Source organism: Cervus canadensis, chromosome 8 (assembly GCF_019320065.1).
Source record: "Cervus canadensis isolate Bull #8, Minnesota chromosome 8, ASM1932006v1, whole genome shotgun sequence".
Classification (NCBI taxonomy): domain Eukaryota; kingdom Metazoa; phylum Chordata; class Mammalia; order Artiodactyla; family Cervidae; genus Cervus; species Cervus canadensis.
The window spans coordinates 66,917,927-66,930,214 of NC_057393.1; the positions used below are offsets into that span (position 1 = coordinate 66,917,927).

General features: G+C 53.2%; 1 protein-coding gene across 5 annotated transcripts in view; it reads right to left on the bottom strand.

The window, feature by feature from the left end:
• Positions 1–6,879, bottom strand: part of PALD1 (phosphatase domain containing paladin 1) — an 81,046-nt gene extending 74,167 nt beyond the window's left edge. The window contains exons 1-2 of one of the 5 annotated variants that reach the window (XM_043476708.1): positions 6,737–6,863; positions 630–738 (exon numbers count right to left, since the gene is read on the bottom strand). The gene's annotated coding sequence lies outside the window, so the exon portion shown is untranslated. Of the gene's footprint in view, positions 1–629; positions 739–6,335; positions 6,688–6,736 lie in introns of those variants that run through there. The other 4 variants (XM_043476707.1, XM_043476709.1, XM_043476710.1 and 1 more) reach the window with 4 other exon arrangements.
• Positions 6,880–12,288: the final 5,409 nt, after the last annotated feature.

A 12,288-nucleotide genomic window follows, 5' to 3' on the forward strand; every position in this document is an offset into this window, starting at 1 on the left:
AATGGGGAAGGGGTCTCCCTTGGGGTGATGAAAATGTCCTGGAACTTGACGGAGGTGGTGCCACAACATTGGGAATAAACTCAATGCCACTGCAGCTGTACTTCAAAATGGTTAATTTTACATCAAGTGAATTACACCTCAATTTTTTTTTTCATTTTTAAGTAGACAAGGAAAATTGTTATGCCCATTTTGCAGATGGAAAAACTGGGCTCAGAGGAAGCAGTCAACTGCTAGTCCCGGGTTCATCCACCTGCACCTCAGACCTGATTTAGAGCCCAGGAGAGGTGAGAGACCTGCTCCGGACTTCCCCAGAAGGCTCTGCAATGCTGGCCCTCTACCTCCAGGGAGGGCTCTGGGCCTTTTTCTCTGGGGCATTTGAAAACCAGAGCTTCCCCACAGGCCCCGGAGTGAGCCAGCGGAGCAGCACCTGCAGGGACTCCCGAAGGCTCTGAACTCCATCAACAGACAGGGCTGCAGCCGTGGCAGGGGCCGAGCATCAGCAAGAAAGTGGTCAAACCAAGGCTAAAGCCAGGATGGGGGTGGGGATGGGCCCAATCAGATCCAGGCTGGATGAGGTCTTCTGGGCCCTGCCAATCAGGGCCCTAGGGAGATGAGGGGTCAGCACCAACCTCAGGGACCCAGGAGAAGGACTCAGCAACTACAGGACAGCAGTCAGAGCAGACACATCCACCAGCCTCTTTGTGACTGGCAGGAGAGGGATTCACGCCTTCCTGAGCTCTGCAGGAAAAGAAAAGAGGAGGAGAGGTTCCCCTCTGTGCTTTCTAAACAGAATCTTCAAAAACACCCAGAGGCCCTGTCCTCCACTCTGGGCAGGGCCCGGAGAGAGGCCACTGCCTGCAGACATGCAAAACCTAGGTCCCAGCAGCACGCAGAGGCCGGCAAAGCCCAGGGTCGTCTGAGGGCACCCACTTCTCTCCCCCCTAAATGCCCCTGCACCAGCCTCTTGGCAGTGGGGCCTGTTTCTCATGGGCAAGGGCGGGAAGCCCAGCCATGGACCCACAGCCGTCCTAACACCACACCCTCCCTCGGCCTGGAATTTCCGAAAGCCCTACTCCCTGGGAGCCCACAGGGTCAGGAGCGGCACACCCAGTTCCCAGATGCTCCCTACTGCCTGCCACGGGCATGGAGGTAACCCCAGATGCCCCATGTCTCTCCTTCATCAGCATGCTTCAGCTCCAGCCCAAGCAGGGGCTGAAAATCCAGTACACATGTCAGGTATAGAAAATAAAACAACTTCCAAGGTCCAGGAATTCCACTATTAGACATTCACTCCTTAGGAGAGGTTTCAAAGGCCTCAGTTCATTCCTGAGAAAGGGGATCTGTTAACCTATAGGAATCTCAGCTAAGAGCAAAAACAGCCAGGTTGATGCTGCAATGGGGGAAGTCTGGAGCCCCCAGCTCAAAAATGAGGGGCCCCAGGGAGAGCTGGCAGGGCTTCCCCAGTGGCTTAAATGGTAAAGAATCCACCTGCAATGCAGGAGACCCAGGTTCAATCCCTGGGTCAGGAAGATCTCCTGGAGGAGGGAATGGCTACACACGCCAGTATTCTCACCTGGAGAATCCCATGGACTGAGGAGCCTGGCAGGCACAGTCCCTGAGGTCACAAAGAGTCGGACACGACTGAACAACCAACACACACACAGGGAGGGCTGGCAGGCATTCATTAGAGGCCAGGGAGGTCCCCTGGAGAATGGGGAGACAGACAGCAAAGGTGATTCCTTAAAGTAAAAGGAGGGGCCTCCAGGCCTCTCTTGTCCAAAGGAGGAGGCCAGGACTGCCTCTGAGCCCGGTGTGGGAGGGACAGCAGATCACAGGCCGGGAATGCTGAGCCTGGCCACCCCACCCCCCAGGTCTGTGGATCTGCTCATGTTCCCTAAACATGCCAAGATGCCACATCTCTGCATGGGCTGCTCATTCTGTTTGGGAAGCCCTGCTCATCCTTGCAAACTCTTGGCCACTCTTCAAAGTCCACTGGAAGCATTACCTCACGCCCAGGCAAGCCCTTCCCTCCCTTCAGCTCCAACCACAGCAGACACGGCCCCCAGAAGGTACCAATGGTAGAATGTACCCGGGTGCCTCTCTCACCTGGCAGGGACCGAGTCTCACTCACCTTTGGTCCCCTGCACCTCACACTGAACCTGGGGCATGAAAGGCCAGGAATTGGAACCAAGATAGCATCCCAGCGCCCTCCCACCTTGAGGCACTGTGCAAACAGCCTGGCCCCTGTGGTTTCACAGGCCTGTCGCTCTGGTGAAATCACTGTAATCATGGTAACAGCAGCACCGAATGTTTACTGAGCACTTACTATGAGCCACACATTGCCGCGAGGGCACTCCATATGCTACCTCCTTTCATCTTTGTGGCATTCTTCTAAGGGCATTACTATTATTAATCCTGTTACACAAGGGAATCAGGCACAGGGAAGTTAAGTGAGTTGCCCAATGCCACAGAGCCAGTGAGAGCGGAAGCCAAAATTCAGATCCTAGTGGTCTGGTTCCGGACCTAGTAATCTTAATCACTAAGATGTATTGGAGGCATGAAGACAGTCAATTGTCAGGACAAGCTCTGAGTGGAAGAGGAACTCGGGGATTTTAAAAGCTAGTTCTCCCTGGGCCTTCTCTTTCCCCAGTCCCAGCAGAAGACAGGAAGAACTGCAAGGCCTCTGCCCAGATCCAGCCTGCTGCTCCCAAGCTCATCCCTGAGATGAGTGCCAGTTACAAGAAACACAAAAGGCCCATCTGCCAGCCCCTTGGCCCAGACTGAGGAGGTACACAACTGTCCGCTGGGAGGCAGAGCCATAATTTGGGGCTATTCTTAGCAAACCACTGGCTCCCCTCCCAGAAGCCAGCAGGCCAGGCCCAAGCTTCATACAGCTTGCCTCCTGCAAGCGTGGAGTGGTCCCACAGGGCTGAGAGCAAATCAGAGGTGCTGGCCTGCTCACCCTCCCAGGGCCTGGCCACCTGGCTGCTGACCAGCTCTGGGGAGTCCTGGCCACAGAGCAAGTCCAGTCACCAAAGTTCCACCAACAGTGCTCCCTCTGTGCCAGACCCTCGGCCACACACTTTCCACTCACATTAAACCCTCACCGCACCCCAAGGGTGAGGGGTTACTGGCCCCAGTTAAAGGTGAGGGGTTGCACTTTAAAGACGAGTTAATTAAGACATTGAGTAACTTGCCCAGGTAACACAGTGAGTTAGTGTCAGCTGTATCTCCCATCTCCAGGTTGGGCCATAGCCAAATGGTAGGGCAGGGCCCTTCCCTGAACAAGTCCAGGGTTTGGGGGAGGGGCAGTCCACACTAGTAGCAAAGGTCTCACCAAAGATCCAACTGCAAGTCTACTCTTTCTCTCCCCTCCTGGGACTGTCCCTTCCCTGCAAGAAACCCTCAGGTTTGGGCCAAGAAGGAGAGTCCCCCGCAGGCTCCTCCCCTACCCTGGCCACACGGTCTCACTTCAGGAAGTTCTGCAGACCCAGAGGAGATGAACCTCAAAGTTCAAGGAGCCCCTGCCGGTGCTGAAGGCATGCACCTTGCCCTGCAACTTAGGGGATAGGGAGGTCAAAGAATTCTCAGGGTTAAACAGAGGATACTGAGCCCTTTGGGGTCTCCAAACCCCAAAGCAGGAGTCTAGAAATGAAGCCACACCACTCAGCTCCTGCACAGCCACTAACCCAAACAAGTCAGCTTTCACACAGAGTCACAGGAATAACTCAACAGTGCCTGCCTTGGACTACACCTTGGTTGTTGCTGTTTGGTCACTAAGTTGTGTTCAACTCTTTGTGACCCCGTGGACTGCAGCACGCCAGGCTTCCTTGTCCTTCACTATCTCCTGGAGTTTGCTCTAACTCATGTCCATTGAATCGATGATGCCATTAGCCATCTCATCCTCTGTCACTCCCTTCTCCCCCTGTCCTCAATCTTTCCCAGCATCAGGGTCTTTTCCAATGAGTCAGCTCTTCATATCAGGGGGCCAAAGTAGTGGAGTTTCAGCTTCAGTATCAGTTGATTTCTTTTAGGATGAGCTGGTTTGATCTCCTTGCTGTCCAAGAGACTCTCAAGAGTCTTCTCCAGCACCACAGTTCTTGGTACCCACCTCTGATTGTGTTCTGCCTTCTGCTGCCAGGTGACTCAGCAGGTCTAAGTGTCTGAGTTCCAAGTGCTCACAGCCAACTCCATGTCTACCCAGGGATTCAAGTCACATCCATGTGGCTCCATGTCTCTCGTCAGTGAATGTCAGCTCACATCCCTGTCTGTGCTCCTCTGGGCCCAACAATACATCTGTCCACTTGTGCCAGGCAAGTCTCCATGATGGCATAGATCTGTCCACGCAGTATCTGCAGCCCATTTGTTGTCCCCGCTGTCTGCCCCTGCACGTGTCTGTGCCCTGAGTTGCTTGCCCACCTCCACTGTCTTCCTGTGTCTGCTCTCATGTCCACTGTATCCAGTTCCTCACCATCCCAGCCCACGCAGTTATAAACCTGAACACGTTCGCACACATCTCTGCCCACACCAGCATTCCCCACCTGTTCCTGGGTGACCCCATGGGTGCCACCTGTTTGGAGGCAGGTGGGTATGTGTTCACCCAAGTACTCACAGTGCCGGCCAAGGGCTAAAGGGTAAGCTCAGCAACTCCCACTCCCAGAACAGTGTCCAAGGCCACAGGCACGAGTTCACTGCCACCTCTGCAAAGTGTTCCAGGACATCTTGCCAGGGATGATGGGGGAGGGAGCAGAGCCCAAGGCACAGGAGAACCTCAGAGGTGAGGTCAGAGATGCCCCAGGTACCACTAACCTCAAGCCAGTTCTGCCGGGCCTGTCCACTTCCAACACCCCAATTCCAACCCCAATGGCCAACAAGAGGAAGACTGTCCGTCTGCACTCACAGGAAACAGTGTCTGGCTCCAGCCTGCCAAGCTCATCCCCAGCCCCCAGAGACAGAGGCTCTTCAGAAAGGAAGTGAGGACTTCCTCTTGTAAGACTGGATCTAGACCCCAAACCTCAAAAGCCCCAAGGAAACTAGGAAGGTCCTATGGTCAGCCTGACCCCAAAACCAAACACACTTCTCCTGAAGTCCGGAATAGCTTCAGTCAGCAGGAAAAAAAAACAACAACTGGGAGTGAGGCTGGGGCACACTCCTGTTGCTCCCTGTCCCTGGAGGTGGTGAGAGGTCCTAAGCAGCAGGGTAATCAGAAAGGGGTATGGAGGCAGAACAAGAATATCTCACGCATGGCTGCGTGAGAACTGCATCCCAGCTTCCCTGGCAATTACAGCCTGTGTCCCTCATTCAGCAATTAATCATGTGTATTCTCTTGGTATTTCCACTGTTACTATTAGTCCAGGACTGGTATGGAAACCCTATAGTAACGAAATTTCTCTGTGTTTATGCCTTGTGTCCCACCCCCCCTCACCGCCCCCCACCTGGCCGCACCCGTGGGGCAAAGCCACCTAAGGGGAGAACCCCCCAACTCCTTCCACCACTCCCATCCTCCTTGGCAGAGCCCAGTGCCTGGCATTTAAGAGATGCTCAGTCATTGGGTCCAGGTTGCTCTGCAGGAAGCCAAGGAGTTGTTGCTTGGAACTCTGGTGGAGAGAGCAAGAAGCTGGAAGCTTCCTGAAGTCAGGGGAGCTTTTCTTCCATTTCTGACTCCCTAAGAGGTAATAACATGTTCCAACCGTCCTGGCTGCTTTTAAGAGTCCAGGGCAGCAGTCTTCCTGACACTGCACTCTGCTTTCTGATAGGCCTCCTGCCCCTTCAAGAAAAACCTTTGAAGATGAAAAAGGGGCTCCCCTGGGAGACCCAGGCCTACAGAAGGAAAGAACTAGATGGGGCCCAACATCAAAGCTTGCACCCATTGGGATCTCTGGACTCTTCCCGGTTCCATGGACCTCAAATGCCTAAAGAGGAGCCCAGGGACTTCAGGTGTGGAACGTGAGACGGCTTGCCTCCCGCAGCTGCACGGGAAGCCCAGCTTTCAGGTCTCGCCCAAGGACCAGCCATCAGGGGTGGAGGTGTCGCCATCCCACATCTAACCCCAGTCGGAGAGAAAGCTCCTGGAGAAAGTGCGTAGCCCAGAGCCAGACTGACAGAACGACTCAATAACTCCTGTTTGATATGTGTGGTTCCGCTTCTCTCCCAGGCACCGATCCCGTGCGGGTTTCGGTGGGAGGGGCCAGGATCTCTCCTCTCCACAGAGCCTAGGGAAGCTTGTGATCTAGGGAATGGGGAGTGGGTGGTCGGAGCAGCCCCGGCCCGGGAGTGCCCAGAAGAGTCCCTCATCAGACCTCCCTCGCCCGCCGCGGGTCCGGACGGGTCGGTACCTGCCAGCCCGTGGCTCCGGGGGGCATCCGCGCTCCTGCGGCAGACGCGCGGCGCCCGAACTGCGGGCGCCGAGTTAGGCAGCGGCGGCTCGCGCCGGGTACTGACTCCGGCTCGCTCCTCCCAACTTTCCCCAGCCCATCCGTGGGCAGAGGCGGCTCCGGAGGCTGGCAGGCCGGGCGCGACGAGGCGAGGGCACAAGCGCAGGAGGCCGCGCTCGCCCGGTAGAGAGCCGCGCACCCCAGCCGGAGCGCGCAGCTCGGCTCCGGGTGCCCCGCGACCCCCACGCCGAGGGCGGACCCGGCGGGGCCGCCAATCACCGCGCCCGCCGTCGCCCAGCCAGCCAGAGCCCCGGCCCCAGCCGCCGAGGGGGCGGGGGTCTCGGATTTAAAGACACACTCACCAAGCAGCGTCCGGATTGGCATTCCAGAGCCGCTGCAGCCTGGTGGAGAAGGAACGGCTGGCCCCACCTTTTTCGGCCCCGCTTCCTCCCTCCGCCAGCCCACCCTCCGCCTAGGAAGAAAAGTTTGGGGCGGGGGACACTGCCTGGGAAACCAGTTCCGCTTCCCTTGTCAAGAGTTCGGCTCTTTCTGGAAGAAGCCCAAACCCTACATCCAGCCTCCCTGGCAGGAGAAAGAAGCAAAAGCTCTCGGCGCCACACCCCCGCCCAGACTCCAGCTCCCCGGGAGATCGGCGGGCCCTCGCCGCTTTCTGCTTTTTAAAGCCAAGCCAAGCCTCGGCGGGCGCCGGAAGAATCCTCGCTGTGCTGTGCAACCTGAGCTAGGCGACTGCTCTCTCTGGACCTCGCCGCCACTGGAGTCAACGGCTGAGCCCTTAAAGAGCAGACTGTCCGCTCAGGGGTGGGCTTCTCCCAAACCTTGGACACCCTCAGTACCCGGAGACAAAAAGGGAAGAACCCGGCAGAAACTTCGCAAGGGGAGACGTCCCTTTGTCCCCGCAGTGACAGGCACAATCCCAACCCCCAGCAGGGCCTGTCTCCGCCTCCGCTGACAGGGGGAGACAGTCCAGCCCGGCCCACCCGAACGCCCCAGCAGTCCCTGCCAGCCCTCCACTGGAGCGCGCCTCCAAGGGCACCCACGTGCGTTCACTCTCTCACCACGGTTTTTCTGAGGGAGACGAAATTTGTTGTGGTTAGTGAGTCACTTCCCCCTTCTCTCTGCCCTGCACTGGGGACCTGGGCCTTCCTCACCTGTGGCTACCTGCCTGGCCCACAATCAGGGATGGAGCGGGAGTCAGTGAAGTCCAGGTCTGCCCAGTGATGAAGGCAGTGCAGGCCTGCCCTCTCTCCAAAGTCAGGCCAGAAGGCACGGGGCTAGGAGAGGGACATGCAGCCCCTGCAGCCCCTGTGAGCCCTAAGAACAAAGACAGGAGGAATGGCTGTTATTTATGGTGCTCTTACCAGGCCTCCAGCACCTAGGTCTCAAGTACTTCACTGGATGATTCTATGAGATGACTACTTTTGTTACCCCTCTTTTAATGCGTAGGCTTCCTCCTGTCCCATCCAAGGTGTGTGAAGAGGAGAGGAGCAGAGGAAGCCCAGAAGTGGTCTTGGGAAGCAGACCTACCTTCAGAGACCAATAGAGTAAGGCTCAGGCTGATACATACCTTACTGCCTGTGTGGTCTGTGACATAATCTGTCTTCAAGTTCCTCAGCCAGAGGACAGCCTGTCCTCCTTCAAAGAAGTGTTGACAAGTCAGGGAGCTGGGGTGTGTGATGCCCTGGTGTGGCACGTGGCACATTATAGCTCCATCCTTAGGCACTGCTCCCTTCCTTCCTCTTCTGCCCAACCCCCCGCCCCCTGCCCCTGCAGATTCCCCATCCAATGCCCTGCCATTCTGAGGGTGCTGCTGCTGCTGTTCAGTCGCTAAGTCATGTACAAAGTTGTTGCGACCAACCAAACATATAAGTCCATGTTGCTACCCCATGGACTGCAGCACGCCAGGCTTCCCTGTCCTTCACTGTCTCCTGAAGTTTGATCAAACTCATGTCCATTGAGTAGGTGATGCCATACAACTATCTCATCCTCTGTTGCCAACTTCTCCTCCTGCCTTCAGTCTTTCCCAGCATCAAAATCTTTTTCAGACTTTGCATCAGGTGGAGGGTGCTGAGTTCCAGGATAATGTGCCCTTGCAGCAAGGACCTTGGTAGGGGTGCGCCTGTGTACTAAGGCTGTGCTTCAGCGCACACCTATACACATACACACATGCACACACATCCCTCCTCCTCCCTCAGGTGCTGGGATCCGTGGCTGGCTGCCTCTCTAGACTGAGCTCCTGGAGGATAAAAGTCCATCTCTGAATTGTCTTTTGGTCCCTAGCACAGTGCCTGGCACATTGGTGATTCATTCATTTGTGTTCACCATGCACACAGTAGGTGTTCTTGTTGAATCAAACAAAAAGCCAAGGACAGAGATGTCCCCAGAAGAGCCAGAACTACGGCCCTTCTGGCTCCTATAGAGAGCCTCCGGGCTCAGCTGATAGACCCCAGAAGTAAAAGGATGAGAGTTTCGAGGTTATCTCAGAGACAAGTACAGATGGTGTCCAGACCACAGTGTCCAGCCTCACCAATCCACCCTCAGCCTCTAAGGTTCTGCCAAGTCCCTGCTCAGAGCAGCATCCTAGGGGTTCCCCCCAACCACAAGAGAGCCTGAAGGCTTTCTTCCTTCCCCACCCCCTACCCCTGGCACCTGGGAGGGGGACAGGGACTGAATGTCGAAGAAGAGAAAAAGGAAAAGGACACGGCAGCCCTAGGCATACCCACAAGGAGCCACTCTGCCTTCACTCTCCAACCCCAGGCAGAAGGGAAGCATCAATTGAGCCAACGCTCTCAGTGCAAACTGCCACAGAAGCCCCCCGAGTGGTCTGGACGCTCAGAGCAGAAGCCCAAAAGTCCCCTGATAAAGGATCAGTGGTCCCAGAACAGGATCTCAGAAACTAGATGGCTCAAGACCCACCCTTACTCACCCGGCACCCCACCATCACTGTCACCACCCACCCCCAGATGCACAAACACCCAGAACACCCCCTTATCATCTAAAGTGGTGGCCCTGCAACAACCGTGTGCTTGCATGTGAACACGCGTATCCACACATACATACTTGTGTTGCTCATGTATGTTTGCAGAGATGTGAATGAGAATGTGCATGTTTGTGTGGGTATGTCTAGTGGGCATGAGTGTGGTTGTCCAAGTGAGCATGAGTGTGTATGTGGGCAAGTGTAGCACACACACAGACTCACTCACCACCATCCGAAAGCAGGCAAGCTGCGACTGCAGAGGATAGTAAACCACCCCATTACTCACGCTTCCAAGAGAATCACCAGTGGCCATCCACAGCCCCTCTGCCCAAGCAAGCAAGTCCCAAGTTCAGTCCCTACAAAGAACCATAAGCTGTGCAAACATCCAATTCCCTTGTGGGAACACTCAAGCCAAGAATTATTTCCTGACAGGCAGAAACAATTCGCCGGAAAGCAGAGGAGCTGAGTTCAAATCAACAGAGAGGAGACTTGACAAAAGATGAGAAACAGGCCCTACTGCTCTTTCTGCTCCTCCCTGTGTGCCAAGCCCACCACAGGCTGGAGTACACTCGGCCCAGGGAATGGACAAAGTCAGGGACGGTGCTGTTCTGGCTCTGCTCCCCCTTGTTGCCAAGACTGGGACCCACATGGGCCCTCCAGGACAGGTGTCTTGGAACCTGCATCCTTCCCTGAGAGCCAGGAAGTCTCTGAGCCCCAACACAGAACCATTCCCATTTGCCCTGGCTGCCCCTCCAGGCCCACTGTCCCACCACCAGCATGCAGCAGCCCTCAGTTGTTCAGGCCCTTCCCTCTGCAGTGCAAGGCTGAAAGACCCAGGCTCCGAGGAGGGCTGACTTGCCCTGGACCTAACCTTGGCAGTTTTACCACTATGAGACCCCTACCGTAAAAGTCATCATATTTCTCCAAGTCTTCTTTTCCTTGTTTGTAAAATGGTATGAAGAGCTATTCATGCCAACAGAAAATGTCTGGAAGATTAAAGGAGTGCCTGGCACTCAGGCAGAGCTCGCATTCGGCCGGAGCTCACTGACTGAATCTATTGTTATCATTATTATTATTGCCACCTGAACTCACACTCTGACCCAGTCCCAAACCTGCCAGGACCAAGGGGTTCTTCGAGGCTGAGTTCAGGTTCTTCTTCCTCCAGACAGCCTTCCTTGTTCCCAGGATCTTGGTTTGCTCCAGACTCCTTCCCCTCACCTCTGTGCAGGAAGCTGGGACCTGAGCACTCCTGCTTGGCACAGGATACATGGCCAATAATTGACATCATATTAATAATTACCAGCAGGATTATTAATTTCATTGGTTGGCTTTCCTTTGGGTCTGGGTCCAAGGAGAGCATCTCCTACCTCCCAAATTCACACAATAGGTTCAAACTTTTTTGACAGAGATTCAATGTAAGAAATACATTTTAGGGTATAAATCCAGAAAAATAAAAACTCTAATTTGAAGAGAAACACACACCCCAATGTGCACAGCAGCACTGTTTACAATAGCCAAGACATAGAAACAACTCAAATGCCCATCAACAAACACTTAGGGACTTCCCGCATGGTCCAGAGATTAAGAATCCTCCTGCCAGTATGAGGACACAGGTTCAATCTCTGGTACAGGAAGATCCCACAAGTTGTGGAGCAACTAAACCCTTGCACCACGAGTAGAGAAGTCCCCGTCACCACAACAATGAAGACCCGTATGTGCGTGCTGTCACTCAGTCGTGTTTGACTTTTTGCGACCCCGTAGATTTTAACCCACGAGGCTCCTCTGTCCATGGAATTTTTCAGGCAAGAATCCTGGAGTGGGTTGCCATTTCCTCCTCTAGAGGAATCCCTCTTCCTGACCCAGGGATTGAATCAGAGTCTCCTGCATCTCTTGTTTGGGCAGGCAGATTCTTTACCATTGAGCCACCTGGGAAGCTCGACAAAGACCTAGCACCGTCATAATATAAACTCAAAAACTTAAATTAAAAAAAAAAAAATTTGGCTTAAGAAGATGTATACTTATACAATGGAATATTACTCAGCCATAAAACAGAATGAACAATTGCCACTTGCAGCCATGTGGATGGAATGTTATACTTAGTGAGGTCAGAAAAAGACAAACCATTTATACATGGAATCTGAAACATGATACAAATGAACCTATATACAAAACAGAAACAGACTCACAGACATTGAAAACAAACTATGGTGGGGAGTGGGGCGGGGAGAGGGACAAGTTAAGAATATGGGCTTAACAAATTCAAACTACTTTACATACAATAGATGAGCAGCAAGGATCTACTATATTCAATATCTTATAACCTATAGTGGGATAGAATCTGAAAAAAAACATATATATAGATGAATCACTTTGCTGTATTAACACAAGATTATCATGGCCTATAACCAACACAATATTGTAAATCAATTATACATATATATACACAGATATATATACACATATGTACGTACTATATATATATATATTTTTTTTTCCCCTATAGAAATATTTTAATTTCAATGAGAAATAATTATATAAATATACAATGTTGTATCTTCCCTCTTGACTGAGATCTATTACATCAGGCAAGAGTTGTGTTTTATATCCATTAATAGTACTTGGAATAGAATAGGCATTCAAATATTTAGGAATAAATTAAGTGTTAAGTTTGTCTTATTCTTTTTTTTTTTTCTTTTTTTTTTTTTTAATTTTTTATTAGTTGGAGGCTAATTACTTCACAACATTTCAGTGGATTTTGTCATACATTGATATGAATCAGCCATAGATTTACACGTATTCCCCATCCCGGTTCCCCCTCCCACCTCCCTCTCCACCCGATTCCTCTGGGTCTTCCCAGTGCACCAGGCTGGAGCACTTGTCTCGTGCATCCCACCTGGGCTGGTGATCTGTTTCACCATA